At 35.1% G+C, this 6,549-nt stretch overlaps 1 protein-coding gene across 1 annotated transcript in view; it reads left to right on the top strand.

Moving 5' to 3' along the window:
- LOC309697339 (uncharacterized protein) overlaps positions 1–6,549 on the top strand; it is a 281,137-nt gene that overhangs the window by 78,331 nt on the left and 196,257 nt on the right. The window lies entirely within an intron of this gene.

Genomic DNA, 6,549 nt, shown 5'->3' on the forward strand with positions numbered 1-6,549 from the left:
GTTAAGCAGGCAGGTGTGAGCCTGGTTGCTATAGTGACCGCACCCAATGGCTCCATACACACGCACACAGACATGCACCTCACTTTTGCTGCTTAAAATGAACAGAAAAGTCAGGCCGAAACAAATCGTTCCCAAATGAAAAGTAAAAGTCGCATTGAAAAAATTCTTTCACCGTGAGCGACAGCAGCTTCTAGTCTACTGAATTCTCAGTTTTCATGCCTGTGGAGTTTATTATATGGACGTGGTGACAGTGGAAAGACACCATACTCTTCTGATTTTCAAACGAACCTTCTGAGCCATTTTAACATTAGAGTCTATGGAAGAGTTGGAGGGAGGAGGCTGTGCATTGGTGACATTTATGAAAGAACCATAACACCTAGTACAATAGTAAACACATTGGATGAAAGAGGACAGCCATGGCTACGTTTTGAGGGTAAAATCATACCTGTAGAGCAAACGCTGCGGACACAGCAGCAGTTTTAAAAAATATTTTAAGATTAATTTTTTTGCTCCTCTCACTCTAGCAGTTGAGCTGTCTCACTCTAGCCCCAACATTCCGTCCCATACACACCCATTATAAATTTTGAAACGGGTGAAAAAACATCATGAAACTTAAACTGGAACTGAAGAAAAAGTATAATAGATATTGAAAAGATAAATACAAGTTGAATAGTTGAATGTCTTGTCTTCGTTTTAAAGTTTGAATGGTGGCTCTATGTCAATGTATGTGGAAGTAGTAAGAGTTTAAAAATGAGTAAGTTGAATGAGAATTTGAAGGGTCTCCCCATTGAAATACATGGGAAATTTTTGTTGAATAAAGTTGAATAAAATTAAAAATATAAATGTTAAAAATGAGAAAAGTAGAAGCAGTCATGTCCAAAAGAATAGGAATCTAATGATGTTTGAATGGTTTTTCTAAGTTGAACGGTTTTGAAGGAGTTAGATGCCAAAAAACGTACGGAATATATAATAATAAAGATTCGAAGAACAATACTGTGAATGCTTTTCAAGCATTCACACTAACTAGAAAGTGCATTTTCTGAAGAAACTGCAGTGTGAATGCTTGAATCTGAATGTATGCACTGAAATGAATTAATTACTGAATTTAAGTTAAAAATCTTGAATGAGATAAAAAAAAAAAAAACCCGAATTTAACCTGAAAACAAAAGTGCTGAACTGCTAAAAGCTGAAGGTTACACAGAAGAAGAAGTTGGAAAAAAGCTCAAAATGTTTTAATTGTAAATTAGAAAAACCTAAGAAATGAGAAAAGAACATTTAGAGTCAGAAAACATCTGAAAGAATATTAAAAGGTCATATTCTTTGAATCACTGAATGACTAAAATGTGATCCCTCCACTTGGACCCACACAGTTTAAAAAGTTTACATCTCTGAGCTTTGAAAGACAAGATGTTGGAAAAAGAACAACGATGGCGACGTTTTGAGGGTAAAATGATGGCTTTAACACTGTGGACACAGCAGCAGTTGAAAGAGAAGTGTTTAAGATGAATTTTGGCAGAGTGGCAGGCAGAGCTCGTTAAGCAGGCAGGTGTGAGCCTGGTTGCTATAGTGACCGCACCCAATGGCTCCATACACACGCACACAGACATGCACCTCACTTTTGCTGCTTAAAATGAACAGAAAAGTCAGGCCGAAACAAATCGTTCCCAAATGAAAAGTAAAAGTCGTATTGACAAAATTCTTTCACTGTGAGCGACAGCAATGTCTAGTCTACCAAATTCTCAGTTTTCATGTCTGTGGAGTTTATTATATGGACGTGGTGACAGTGGAAAGACACCATGCTCTTCTGATTTTCAAACGAACCTTCTGAGCCATTTTAACATTAGAGTCTATGGAAGAGTTGGAGGGAGGAGGCTGTGCATTGGTGACATTTATGAAAGAACCATAACACCCAGTACAATAGTAAACACATTGGATGAAAGAGGACAGCCATGGCTACGTTTTGAGGGTAAAATCATACCTGTAGAGCAAACGCTGCGGACACAGCAGCAGTTTTAAAAAAGATTTTAAGATTAATTTTTTTGCTCCTCTCACTCTAGCAGTTGAGCTGCCTCACTCTAGCCCCAACATTCCGTCCCATACACACCCATTATAAACTCTGAAACGGGTGAAAAAACATCATGAAACTTAAACTGGAACTGAAGAAAAAGTATAATAGATATTGAAAAGATAAATACAAGTTGAATAGTTGAATGTCTTGTCTTTGTTTTAAAGTTTGAATGGTGGCTCTATGTGAACGTATGTTGAAGTAGTAAGAGTTTAAAAATGAGTAAGTTGAATGAGAATTTGAAGGGTCTCCCCATTGAAATACATGGGAAATTTTTGTTGAATAAAGTTGAATAAAATTAAAAATATAAATGTTAAAAATGAGAAAAATACAAGCAATCATGTCCAAAAGAATAGGAATCTAATGGTGTTTGAATGGTTTTTCTAAGTTGAACGGTTTTGAAGGAGTAGGCTTTCAAAAAACGTACGGAATAGATAATAATAAAATAGAACTAGAAAGTGCATTTTCTGAAGAAACTGCAGTGTGAATGCTTGAATCTGAATGTATGCACTGAAATGAATTAATTACTGAATTTAAGTAAAAAATCTTGAATGAGATAAAAAAAAAAAAAACCGAATTTAACCTGAAAACAAAAGTGCTGAACTGCTAAAAGCTGAAGGTTACACAGAAGAAGAAGTTGGAAAAAAGCTGAAAATGTTTTAATTTTAAATTAGAAAAACCTAAGAAATGAGAAAAGAACATTTAGAGTCAGAAAACATCTGAAAGAATATTAAAAGGTCATATTCTTTGAATCACTGAATGACTAAAATGTGATCCCTCCACTTGGACCCACACAGTTTAAAAAGTTTACATCTCTGAGCTTTGAAAGACAAGATGTTGGAAAAAGAACAACGATGGCGACGTTTTGAGGGTAAAATGATGGCTGTGACACTGTGGACAGGGCAGCAGTTGAAAGAGAAGTGTTTAATATGAATCTTGGTACAGTGGCAGGCAGAGCTCGTTAAGCAGGCAGGTGTGAGCCTGGTTGCTATAGTGACTGCACCCAATGGCTCCATACACACGACACAGACATGCACCTCACTTTTGCTGCTTAAAATGAACAGAAAAGTCAGGCCGAAACAAATCGTTCCCAAATTAAAAGTACAAGTCGTATTGACAAAATTCTTTCACCGTGAGCGACAGCAGCTTCTAGTCTACTGAATTCTCAGTTTTCATGCCTGTGGAGTTTATTATATGGACGTGGTGACAGTGGAAAGACACCATGCTCTTCTGATTTTCAAACCAACCTTCTGAGCCAATTTAACATTAGAGTCTATGGAAGAGTTGGAGGGAGGAGGCTGTGCATTGGTGACATTTATGAAAGAACCATAACACCTAGTACAATAGTAAACACATTGGATGAAAGAGGACAGCCATGGCTACGTTTTGATGGTAAAATCATACCTGTAGAGCAAACGCTGCGGACACAGCAGCAGTTTTAAAAAAGATTTTAAGATTAATTTTTTTGCTCCTCTCACTCTAGCAGTTGGGCTGCCTCACTCTAGCCCCAACATTCCGTCCCATACACACCCATTATAAACTCTGAAACGGGTGAAAAAACATCATGAAACTTAAACTGGAACTGAAGAAAAAGTATAATAGATATTGAAAAGATAAATACAAGTTCAATAGTTGAATGTCTTGTCTTCGTTTTAAAGTTTGAATGGTGGCTCTATGTCAACGTATGTGGAAGTAGTAAGAGTTTAAAAATGAGTAAGTTGAATGAGAATTTGAAGGGTCTCCCCATTGAAATACATTATAAATTTTTGTTGAAAAAAGTTGAATAAAATTAAAAATATAAATGTTAAAAATGAGAAAAATAGAAGCAATGTTGTCCAAAAGAATAGGAATCTAACGGTGTTTGAATGGTTTTTCTAAGTTGAACGGTTTTGAAGGAGTAGGCTTTCAAAAAACGTACGGAAAAATAAAATATAATAATAATAAAGATTAGAATAACAATACTGTGAATGCTTTTCAAGCATTCACACTAACTAGAAAGTGCATTTTCTGAAGAAACTGCAGTGTGAATGCTTGAATCTGAATGTATGCATTGAAATGAAATAATTACTGAATTTAAGTTAAAAATATTGAATGAGATAAAAAAAAAAACCCGAATTTAACCTGAAAACAAAAGTGCTGAACTGCTAAAAGCTGAAGGTTACACAGAAGAAGAAGTTGGAAAAAAGCTGAAAATGTTTTAATTGTAAATTAGAAAAACCTAAGAAATGAGAAAAGAACATTTAGAGTCAGAAAACATCTGAAAGAATATTAAAAGGTCATATTCTTTGAATCACTGAATGACTCAAATGTGATCCCTCCACTTTGATCCACACAGTTTAAAAAGTTTAAATGCCTGAGCTTTGAAAGACAAGATGTTGGAAAGAGAACAATAATGGCGACAATTTGAGGGTAAAATGATGGCTGTAACACTGTGGACACAGCAGCAGTTGAAAGAGAAGTGTTTAAGATGAATCTTGGGACAGTGGCAGGCAGAGCTCGTTAAGCAGGCAGGTGTGAGCCTGGTTGCTATAGTGACTGCACCCAATGGCTCCATACACACGTACACAGACATGCGCCTCACTTTTGCTGCTTAAAATGAACAGAAAAGTCAGGCCGAAACAAATCGCTCCCAAATGAAAAGTATAGGTCGTATTGACGAAATTCTTTCACCGTGAGCGGCAGCAATGTCCACTCTACCTAATTCTCAGTTTTCATGCCTGTGGAGTTTATTATATGGACGTGGTGACAGTGTAAAAACACCATGCTCTTCTGATTTTCAAACCAACCTTCTGAGCCGTTTTAACATTAGAGTCTATGGAAGAGTTGGAGGGAGGAGGCTGTGCATTGGTGACATTTATGAAAGAACCGTAACACCTAGGACAATAGTAAACACATTGGATGAAAGAGGACAGCCATGGCTACGTTTTGAGGGTAAAATCATACCTGTAGAGCAAACGCTGTGGACACAGCAGCAGTTTTAAAAAAGATTTTAAGATTAATTTTTTTGCTCCTCTCACTCTAGCAGTTGAGCTGCCTCACTCTAGCCCCAACATTCCGTCCCATACACACCCATTATAAACTCTGAAACGGGTGAAAAAACATCATGAAACTTAAACTGGAACTGAAGAAAAAGTATAATAGATATTGAAAAGATAAATACAAGTTGAATAGTTGAATGTCTTGTCTTCGTTTTAAAGTTTGAATGGTGGCTCTATGTCAATGTATGTGGAAGTAGATACAGTTTAAAGAGGAGGAAGTTGAATGAGAATTTGAAGGGTCTCCCCATTGAAATACATTATAAATTTTTGTTGAAAAAAGTTGAATAAAATTAAAAATATAAATGTTAAAAATGAGAAAAAATAGAAGCAATGTTGTCCAAAAGAATAGGAATCTAATGGTGTTTGAATGGTTTTTCTAAGTTGAACGGTTTTGAAGGAGTAGGCTTTCAAAAAACGTACGGAATAGATAATAATAATAACTAGAAAAATTTGCATTTCCTGCGAAAATGCAGTGTGGATGCTTAAAGCTGAAGCTGTATGCAAAAAGTAGCTGAAAAAGCTGAAAAGTTGCAGAAATTGTAAAAACTTTGCAGAAGCAAAAGAACTTTGCTAAAATGTAATAACTTAGCAGAACTGCAATCACTTAGAGGAAACTGTAAAGCTGAAGCTGTCTGCTGAAAATAGTTGAAAATAGCTGAAGAAGCTGAAGAAATCAAAGTCAGTGTTTAAAAAGTTGCTGAAATTTTAATAACTTTGCAGAACAATATCAAGTTAAGAAAAATGTAATAACTTAGCAGAAATGCAATAATTTAGAATAACATAACTTAACATAACATAACAAACAAAAGTAGTGTAACCTAGCAGAAATAATATAATTTAGTAGAAAATTAAAAACTTGGCAGAAATATTACAACTTATCAGAACTGCTAGAAATTTGCAGAAATGTAATAATTAGGCAAAACTGTCAACAGATAACAGCTGAAAATGCTGAAGTAACCTCAAAGTTACTTGTTTAACTGTGAAAAATTACCAAAAACATTAGAAAAGGAAGAAAACGTGCCGGCAGATAAACTAATGTGGAACAAAACCAAGGTAAAATTGCGAGTTTGCACAGCTGGTGAAATCTAAAAATGGCAAAAAAACATAACAAAGGCAAGACCCACACAAACAACATTTAGGTAATAAATGCACAAGATGCTGCGGTCAGAGATTAAAACACCCAAAAATAATGTTATTGAAATGCCAAAAAGTGACAGAAAGTTTAGAAAGTAGAAAACCAGTAGTAGAAAAGTAGAACATTCAAATATTTTTAGAAACATATGATACAAAATATTTACTCAGTTGTTTCCAATGATTACAATAATGGCATAAAGAAATAAAAATACCATTTGGGACAAACAGAAAAATATTAATAGAAAATGCAAATCAAATTGATCTAAAATCTATACAAACAATTGAAGCATCTGTTGGAATTGTGAACATATC

The sequence above is a fragment of the Aulonocara stuartgranti genome (genome assembly GCF_965226115.1).
Source record: "Aulonocara stuartgranti genome assembly, chromosome: 20".
Classification (NCBI taxonomy): domain Eukaryota; kingdom Metazoa; phylum Chordata; class Actinopteri; order Cichliformes; family Cichlidae; genus Aulonocara; species Aulonocara stuartgranti.